Source organism: Bidens hawaiensis, unplaced genomic scaffold (genome assembly GCF_021521415.1).
Source record: "Bidens hawaiensis isolate Kalapana, Puna unplaced genomic scaffold, B.hawaiensis_p1.1 tig00042739_1, whole genome shotgun sequence".
Classification (NCBI taxonomy): Eukaryota; Viridiplantae; Streptophyta; class Magnoliopsida; order Asterales; family Asteraceae; genus Bidens; species Bidens hawaiensis.
The window spans coordinates 65,415-76,168 of NW_027497567.1; the positions used below are offsets into that span (position 1 = coordinate 65,415).

A 10,754-nucleotide genomic window follows, 5' to 3' on the forward strand; every position below is an offset into this window, starting at 1 on the left:
AGATGAAACTTGGTTCTGGCGGGAAAGGCGTTACCAGATTAGAGATATGATAGGTCAAGATCAGAAAAGGTAAAATTTTCACAATCAGGGTCGGTGAGAATCTGCTGACAATCAAAGTCGGGGTGTGGATTTACGCTGCTAGAGGCGGAATTTTTTTATCTTTTCTTAGCCATTATCAGTAAAAGTGAAGAAAAAAAAAAGTAACCTTAGAGAGAAGAAGGAAAAATTACTTGCAGGTGGAAGAGATAAAGAGATTATAATAGATCCGGGAGTATATAGAAGTTTCATCGGGATTAAGTGGAAGGGGGTTAGCTTATCTTGGAAATTGCACCCTGTCTTATCAAATTACCTCAAGCCGTCAAAATTCAAATTTGTTATCAAGTGAAAAAGATGTGACAACTAGGGATTTATGGTTAACAATTGTAACATTTTTTGGGGACTATTGTTAGGGGTCAATTTATCCCTAGCGTGATCTTGAAGATTATCCTGATAGCTTGGATTCCTGTTAGCTGCAGGATCCTGAACTAACTGATTATGTTTGTTTTATTTATGTTATACTTGCAGGCTACTCAAAGATATAACGGTCTACAACGGCTAGATGACTAATTCTATCTAAAAGCTCGGAGAAACAGCTAAACACACGTGGGAACACGTCTTCAAACGGTCATGGCGGCGAGGGTTCCCGAAATTGTAAGAGATATAGTTATTTTTCATTCTATATAATGGGGCTTTTGAGAACGATTAGGGACACATCTTTTTGGGAACTCACAACACTGACACTTGTATTCAAGTATTCGTTCTCATTCAGTTCCCGACTTGTAACCAATTTTACCTTATTAATAAATTGACACAGGTGACAATTTTCCCCTCCCGAAATTTTTTCCGAGGATCCTTACCAGGAACCTAGGCTTTTCCTCGCTACATCGTTGTGTTCATCTTTACTTTCACTCGCTTGTCTACTATATTACTCACCTTATTATTTAAGAACACTCAACCTCATATGCATTAAAGTTTTGTTGTATTTGGCTTTTCAGATATGTGCTGTTGTATTTGTGGTTGAGTTATATTTGATTTTTATGCAAGTTTTAGCCGAGAGAGTTAGAAAACTTTCTTTGTCGCGGATGAGCGTTTTCTCTACACATTTGCCACCATAATTACCTCAAAGCACCCGGTTTTGGTAGTGTAAAATGTGCAGTTTTACGTCCAATAGTTCTCATGCAGTCATGCTTTTATTCTGGGGTAGAATTACATAATTCTACTTTAATAGATCATATAAGTTTGATGAGTTTCATGTTTCAATATTGTATTTGTATCATCTAATTTCATAAAAAATGTAAAGACAAATATTTTTTTCTTTAGCATCATGGAGAATCCACATTCGTAACATATCGTTTACTAAATTCAACCAATAACATAATAAAAGAATATTCATGAGCAAATATGCACGCAAAGTACATATAGTTGTGGCAGTGGCTGATCAGTATTACACATTGAGAAGATGTATACTCTGCTTGGTCTCACCGATTAGTGATAAAACCTGTTTAGCAATATGTATTGGGGTGAGACCAGCCTCTTCAATCTGGAAGTTTTGATCCCCATGTTCGATATATCGATCAGGTAGTGTCATAGCCCTCCACTGATTATAAGATAAACCGCAACTAGAAATAAGTTTACTTGATTTATTTGTTTTGCATTAGATTAAAAATAGTCATTTGTATGAAAAAAAAAATTTTGGATACAAGAATAATTTGTAAGAGACATGTACCTTGAGGTTTCCATCAAGTAACCCATTCAAGGCCATGTAATGTGAAACATGTGAGCTAAATCCTCCGATGGAACCTTCTTCGAGAGTGATGAGGACCTCGTGCTCTTTCGCAAGTTTTCTGATTAACCTTCCATCTAATGGTTTGCAAAATCGCGCATCTGCAACGGTGATTGAGATTCCAAGCTCATTAAGAAGCTCGCTTGCAACCAAACAACTTTGCACTATGGTTCCATATCCCAATAAGGCCACTCTACTTCCCTCCTTAAGTATCCTGCCCCTTCCAAGCTATATGAAACGAAGACATGTTAGATCAAGCTGGATTTGGTAGAAGGTATTGTATACTGCGTTAAAAGTACCAATGAATATAATTTTTTGGATTACTATATCGTTTAGGATTCATAGTATTAGGTGTTTTTTAAAGCATATATAGGAACTGAATTTTTTGGAGTTCGCTGGTGTGTCAAACGAAATTGGCCAATTTCCATGACAAGCAATATATATTCATATAGTTTTTACCGAATTTAATTCATTATTTACAGTTTACACAGAACTCTATGACGTTTTCTTTCAAGGGTCGCGAACTGTCTAGAAGTACAAGAACTTCCACATCACGCCTATAAATAATTAGATGAATAATACTAACCCAACTACTTAATTAAAACATTTATCAGTCTCAAATACCTCAATATGGATTCCTTTATTATTTGGTGGGAGCAATGAACCTTTGCCATTGCCTCTCGGGTACCTAAAGCAGCTAGGGCGGTCATCAATGGCCACAGCTGTTGCAACCATATGCATGAGTTCAGACTCATCTGAAGGAGCCATCACCACCATGTTTGGTAAACAAGCCATAAAAGTTGTATCAAATGCACCACAATGTGTTGGACCATCCGCTCCTACCAAACCAGCCCGATCCAACGCGAATCTCACTGGAAGCTTTTGAAGATCAACATCATGAACTACCTGTATCATCAATACCGTTACATTAACCATGATTTATAGGTACACACGCTTAGATAATGTACAAACGCTCTTACTTGATCATAACCTCTTTGGAGAAAGGATGAATAAATAGCACAAAATGGTTTCAGCCCTTTGGTTGCCAAACCTGCCGCAAATGTGACAGCATGTTGCTCCGCTATGCCAACATCAAAACATCTCTTGGGAAATTTATTTTCGAATGTATTGAGGCCCGTGCCTCCTCCCATAGCTGCATGAATAGCAACTATTTTATCATCTCTTTCTGCCTCGGCGACCAAAGAGTTTGCAAAGTATTGGGTGTATGATAGTGTCTTTCCCTTTGTTTTAGATTGCACCCCTGATTGTGCATCAAATTTCACAACCCCGTGCATCTTGTCGTCTGCTATTTTTGCGGGAGGGTAACCTTTGCCTTTCTCTGTAACAATGTGAATTAGAACTGGTCCTGAATTTGGCATTTCCTTTATCTTCTTGAAGACATAGACAAGATCTTCAACATTGTGTCCATCCACAGGGCCAACATAGTACAACCCAAGGTCATCAAACATGGAAGCTCCATGACCACCCACCATTCCCCTCATGTAAGAGTCCATTTTGGCGGCAACTTCATGTGTTTGATCCCCTAAATTCTTTGTCACCCCCTAATCATGACAATATTTTGAGATGTCAATATCTTATCACCATAACATGTAAAGAGTCCATTTTGGTTCCATTTGATTTTAGTGTAACTATAACGAATTATAAGTTCATAACGCGTATATATAAGATTTGATGTTATAATTAAGTTAATATCGTGTTATCTGTTTTAAAGGAATTATTGTACCTTAACGATTTCACGTAATTGGCGGAACTTTCTACTAGATTGTAGCCTTGTGAGGGATCGACTAAGAGCCCCAACCGGTGGAACTGGACCATCAAGATTGGCAGTAGGGAGACTTGGCGGTTATCGTTCAAGACTATGATTAGATTGGACTCCAAGCAGCCGGCATTGTTCATAGCTTCGTATGCTTGTCCTGCAGTCATGGCTCCATCTCCAATCACTGCGATTACGTGGTTTTCTTTTCCAAGCAAGTCTCTACCAACGGCCATTCCTGGTATAAAAACTGTGAATTAGACCAACCACTTTTACTCTTTTACTCTGTGTGAACATGTATTACACAGACGAAACGCAATATCTGTTTTAAGAGATGCGTGTCAAAATACCTGTTTCCTATTTGTTTTGTTCTCAGTTTAATATTTCTTTCAAAATTGTAACAGTATTGCATACACTCTTATGTTAGTTGATTATTCTAATTTCTTTTGAAGTGCTTTATTGTCTACAAGTGTTGCCTGTTCTTTACAAGGTGCAAAAATAAGTTAATCGATCACTTTCCATTAAAATAGTGGCGAAGCTTGGACAAAACCATGATGGAGGGAGGGGACTCAATACATATAAAAATTTTCATAAACAGGTTGACCATGCTCAAAATTTTTGGATGGAAAATAAAGAGATAGGGGGGAGGGGGTGCGAGCTGTGGGCCACCCGGGCTTAAAAAAAGCCATTGTCCTGCATAAAGAGATTTATCGTTGCCACATTTCTTCGACATGTTATAGTGGACAGTGTCTATACAAAATGCATTATTTGTTTGTTACTATCAAGAGAGCAACTACACCTTTCAACTTGATTATTACTTCTATGAACTTTTGAAAATTTTAAAGACAAATTACATATTAAATTATTACTACTTAATTAGTTTGATTAGATAATGACAATATAAAAGATAACACACATATCATATCATGTTATCATAAACCTATATAAAAAAAATATTAATTTTCGTGTTATATTATGTAATAAACCTAAAACCACGCATTTCAAATGGAGGTATTAATCATGCAAGGCTGACGGATTGATGAGTTTAGGGTTGGCGGGTTAGGGTGTTGAGATTGTTTAACCCTAATTAACCCAACCAATATATTTATTCGTGAAGTGTCATTTCGACTCATTTAAATTTGTGTCATGTTCGGGTTGTTTTTCGAATCAAACTATGTTACGTTCATATATGAATATGAGTAATACCTATTGACTTGGTAATTACATAAACAATTAATTACTTTTATTCATATAAAACTTGTTAATAATTTGTGATAGATCTAATTGTTTTTTTTATTTATCACTTATTCTCAGTTAACAAACTTAGGTTCACATATTTGACTTAAGATAAAACAAATAAATAGAAATAACCAAAGAATAGACGATTATAGCTTATAAAATAAAAAGATAAAAAATAATTTAAAAGTAAATTAGTTTTACTTCTAAAAGCTAATTAACATATGAAAAATTAAAAATCTAGGTATTTTTAATATAAAACTTCTTATCTCTAAAATCAAAGTAATAACTTGTCTAAAATTCTTAAACGGGTTAACGAATCAAGTTCGGAACGATCAATTTTTTAAACATGTCAGGTTCAGGTTGACCTGTTTAAAAAAACAGGTCGTGTCAACCGACCAAAAACCTATATTTTTTCGTGTCGAATTCATGTCAAATTTCGGGATATATCAAGAATTGACACCCTTAATTTCATACCAGTCCCTAAAGGGAAAACATGCTTATCATGTTATGGGTGTAACATTCAACTATCTATAACTATCAATATGGTCCACTTTATAATAAAGAATACTTATGGACCTTGTATTGCTGCGATGAAGACGTAACACATTCTATAATTTCTCTTATCTAAATGTTTTCAACCGTGAAGTTTTTTCTTATACACTTAAAACGTGTTGTTGGTATTTAAAATATCTAAATATGATGAATTATGGACTATTTCACACGCTTAAATGCAAAGAGAAAGGACATTATGATGTTGACCACGTATAAATGCAATCCCCTACAAGGTTTCGGGCAACATGCTTTGTTTTCTTATAGTGACAAAGAAGGATGTTTGCATAATAAAAGACTGTTTTTCCCATTAATTTCATTTCTCGTACGATAATATATTTCTTAGTATTTTACAAACAATTATTTCCTAGGTTATATTTAGATTTTTTTAGTAATTATGCACGACATGAATATACTTAAGTTTATAACATGGAGATAAGTTTAAGAAGCTTCCTAAACCAGCAAAAATGCTAGTCAAACAGTGACCAACACCAAACGCGTCATGTTAACTCTCATCTCTCTTAGGGAAACCGACAAGTCCACAACTTTGTCCAATCGTATAGGGTGGGGGGAGACTCAATACGTAAAAGAAAATCATAAACGGGGTGGACAATGATCAAATTTTTTTGACGAAAACGTGTAAATTTAACTAATAAGAAAAAAAATGATGGGGAGCGGGTGAGGTCTGGGCCACCCTGGGCTTAAAGAAAGCCTCAATTCTGCAAAATGAGATTTATCGTTGTCACATTTCTTCGACATGTTATAGTGGACCATGTCTACAAAAATTCATTATTTGTGTGTTACTTTTAAGAGAGCGACTACACCTTTCAATTTGATTATTACTTCTATAAACCTTTGAAATTTTTTGTAGACGAATTAGATATTAAATTATTAGTACTTAATTAGTTTGACAAGATAATGACGATACAAAATATAACGCATATCTTATTATGTTACATAAACAATTTATTAATTTTTCGTGTTATGTCATGTACTAAACATAAAACCACGCATTTCAAACCAGTCCAGTCCCTAAAGGGAAAAACATGTTAATCATGTTGTGACCTTGTGAGTGTAACATTCAACTATCCATAACAATCAATATGGTCCACTTTGTAATAAATAGTATTTATGGACCATGTATTATTGTGATAGAGACTTTATAACCCATTCTAAGTATGTTCAATTGTGAAGTTTTTCCTTAATACACTTATGAAAACGTGTTGTTGATATTTAAAATATCTAAATATGTTGAATTGTGGACATTTTCACACGCTTAAAACGTGTAGCTGGCATAAAATGCAATGGGAAAGGACATTATGATGTCGACAACATATAAATGCAATCGACTACAAGGTTTCGAGGCAAAAGGCTTTGTTTTCTTGTAGTGTTGACAAAGGACGTTTACATAATAAAAGACTATTTTTTCCATTAATTTGATTTCCGGTACAGAAATATATTTCGTATATTCTTAAAAATAATTATTTTTTAGGTTATACTTATATTTATCTTTAGTAGTTATGCATGTCACGACACGAATGTAATACGTTTTTATAACATGGAGATAAGTTTAAGATGATACCTAAACCAGCAGAAATGCTAGTCTGAGCTGTGACCGGCACCAAACGCGTCATGTTCACTCTCATCTCTCTTAGGGAAACCGGCAAGCCCACTTGTTTGTCGAATCGTTCCCATTCTTGATCTTATGTGGGTATGACTGCATTTAAAACCAAATTATTACACATAACATATCATGAAAGTTTGAATGATTAGTCACCTGGTGTCCAACATCCCATATAATATTATCCTCAGGGGTGTTGAAAACATGGTGGAGCGAGACGGTTAGTTCAGCCACCCCCAAGTTCGAGCTTAGGTGGCCCCCAGTCTTTGAAACTGTATACACAATCTCCTCTCGGAGCTCATCCGCCAACTTTTCAAGCTCCTATATATCATAAAATTAAAACATGTATAGAAAATTAGTTTAATTGTTTAAAACAAATTAATTGTACATCTTCTATGCATTCAATAGTAATACAAATTTAAAACAAATCTATCATTGGTAAAAAAACACTTAACGATGTAGATTGTTTTTTGTGTTCTCGTAGTAATTTAATGTTGTATAAACAGTGGCGGATCCAGGAACTTTCACCAGTAGAGGGAAAAATATGTTCGATATAAACACTCGGTTGTAACAGGTTAAAACAGGTCAAGTATAATGGGTCAAAACATGTCGATTATGCAAGTTTTGGTTTAAAAGCTACATTGCATAAATTAATTCAACTTAAAGATAAAAACATGTAGAATAAATAGCCACTATGTCCCGACTCAGGAGTCTTGTAGTTGTACAGACCTATGTACTTCATCGTCGGTTACCCACTTACCCGTGCATCAAAAATATATATGCAAAAATGTAATAATTAATGCATACTATTGCTTTAAGGGTTGATATTATAGCCAATTGATTTAAAAAAAAACAAGAAATTGATTTGATATTTTCTGTTTCCATTTGTGCTTTCTAATGACCAAGGTGCATTCTTAATTTTGTCTTGAGGGCATGTGGATTTTTTTATTTGGATTCCACTAACAAACTAGCTTGATCGGCTAATTTTAGTGGGGGTCTATCCCCTCCCTAAACCATGAATGAATCTGTCTATGCGTATAAAGATCTTCTTAGTAATATCTGTCTTCTCAAATATTAATCCATCTCACTATTATGCAAAAACAAATTAAAATAGCGTGCGTCGTGAACCCTTCCATAGTTCCATGATTGACTATATATCATTCATTATATTAAACGATTTAACAAATAAAACGTATAACCAGAGGCCCAGCCATGTTTGACCATCCATGTTAATTTGACTATCATTTTGTAGCGATCAATGAAAAAACAACCAGCTCCCCGGGTAATCTAATAATAAAAGACAACTATTTACGCTCAAGATCACAGACAGTACCGGGTAGCCCAAACACACCATCTATTTTCCAGGAAAACATGCTGCCCGAAGACTGCTTTAAAACCTGTTTGGGTCTGTTCAAACTTAAAGGCTTTCGATCTATGGTTCAAATCTTCACTTTCTTCCAATAATAGTACAAATATTATCTAGTTCCTAAAACTATTTACTATTATTTCTAAAATAATTAATTACTATAATTTATTGTTTGTACTTTCTATGTATATGATGTATAAGTGAATACAAAGTTTTTCACAAACTAAAGGTTGTGTGTTTTTGGTTATATATATATGAAAAAAAATTGAACACAGAAAAAGTAAAAAAAAATAAATCAAAATAGAAAAGAAAGAAAAACAAAAACATCATATTAAGTTACTTTATTATTTTTACCTCGACACCAAGGCTTCTCATATTGATTGGACCATTGATGGTGTCCAAGATAGGTGTGGTTGGTTTCTCTCCCGAAAACCTGATGATGATGGACGACCTCACACTCACTCTTTTAATTTTTGTGTCTTCATAAGCCACATTCTCCTTCGCGACAGCTGCCATTCTCGTAAACTTGTAAAGGAAATTTATTGTCAGTAAGAGTCGCTAACACAACTAAAAATAGGTACTACGCATTTTAAAATAATAAATACGACTTTTGTACATTATCCGGAAATCATTTCGGTCCCAAACTTTTTATGTATAAGGGTATTTAATTTTGGCGTGTTTTTTAAGTTGACATCACCCTATTAAGTAGTTGAAACAATCGTAAAAAAAATGCAACCTTTTGCTTGCTCGTCTGGGAAGCTGCATTGATGGATGGATTGATCAAATTAGAACAGCGACCTTCTTTAGCTAGAGGGGAGATAATAAGCATACCATTCAAAGCACCACAAGAACCCATTATGTGTTGTGGCTAGCTTTTAGCAATACAAAGTGTTATAGAGAGGATATTGATTTCTATGGAAATAAATTAGATCATATTTATAGGCTATGACAAGTGTTTGTTGGTCCAATCAGTTATTAATTGAAATATGGAACACTTCTAAGTTCTAAGTAGAGACGCATGACTGCCGATGGCTCCTAGACTTTTGTGACAATATATTCAAATTCGTTCGCCAACAACATGCCGCTTATGACTTTGTTCATAAAATATTATTATTTGTTTGTAGTACCATAAGGCATAAGAATCATTTTCTAAATGGCCACAACATGCCGCTTATGACTTTGTTCATTAGTACTATTAGACTCATGTTCTAAATATTCGTTAACTTTGACTACTGATAGTTATAAATATAAATACACGGGATGAAATGGCCGCTAGTATTTTGACGGATTAGTGACGAAATATTATCTAAAATAAACCCCGAAAGATGGAGACATTTATCACTTCAAAAGTGAATTTTTTGTACTTTCTTACCACCTGTCACAAAAAGTTTGTTATGAAATTAATTTAAAAACTCTATCACTAATTCGTGTTAGTGATGTTAGTGTAACTGGGAATTAATTTGCTGATTAGATTAATTGTAATATGAACCTAAATTTTTTTAGTACGAGGTGCACACTTATTAATTCCTATTATAATTTATAATCCTATTAATACTTGGGAAAGAGGGGGGGGGGGGGAGCCCTTAAGTTAATGGGGGTTCCTAGGGCCAGAGGCCAAAGCCCCTGGGGTCGATCGATATTAAAATGTCATATTAAGAATGCATTAGAAATTTAATTTATTAAATTTCGTATACTATTATAATTAAGAGTGTATCATGAGATTTTTGAATTTCAAATGTATGATAACTGCCATTGACAGTTATTTGACCCCTAACCCTAATAACTATCATCTTGATCGTACGATAAAACATTTGGTTCGTTAAAATCTCTCACAAAAATTCAAACTCGATTCTTGCTCTCAATTCTGAGTTTTATCCGATTAATTCATTTGTAATCCACAAATAGATTTGATCTGAAAGTGTGAACATGATTCTAAGATTTTCCAAAGATATACGATTCGCAGTCAAAAACCTAATCTAACTATACTATTAAAGCAACATGATATTTCCACATGACATCATTTTAGGGCCTTCACATAAATGTCATGCGAAAAGTTTCCTATTTTATCAAGCCAATCAATTATGTTATATTTGGAAATCCCAATAAATAAGTCATAGAAATATTATATATGAATGAATATATTTACAATTTCGTTAAATATCCTATTAGTATGTTATAAGTTAACCTTTAAATATGTTTAAAAATAACGATCTCAAAGTTTCTCTTAATCACACATGTCACTATCCAATGTTGTATTTAAAGTGATTTTCAAAACTTTATGAATTGTAAAATTTTGTTTGCCATGGAATGTTTTGACCTAATCCAAGTTCGTTAGCGGGAACGTGACGAACTAACCCTGTTTCGTTAACGGAGACATAACGAA

At 34.1% G+C, this 10,754-nt stretch overlaps 1 pseudogene across 1 annotated transcript; it reads right to left on the bottom strand.

Moving 5' to 3' along the window:
* Positions 1-559: 559 nt before the first annotated feature.
* On the bottom strand, positions 560-9,227 carry LOC143593764 (putative 1-deoxy-D-xylulose-5-phosphate synthase 2, chloroplastic; annotated as a pseudogene). The gene is made up of 9 exons (XR_013146189.1): positions 9,108-9,227; positions 8,726-8,896; positions 7,133-7,326; positions 6,967-7,101; positions 3,567-3,834; positions 2,803-3,384; positions 2,447-2,728; positions 1,766-2,050; positions 560-1,636 (listed from the first exon to the last, which is right to left on the bottom strand). The product of XR_013146189.1 is annotated as a putative 1-deoxy-D-xylulose-5-phosphate synthase 2, chloroplastic (transcript).
* Positions 9,228-10,754: the final 1,527 nt, after the last annotated feature.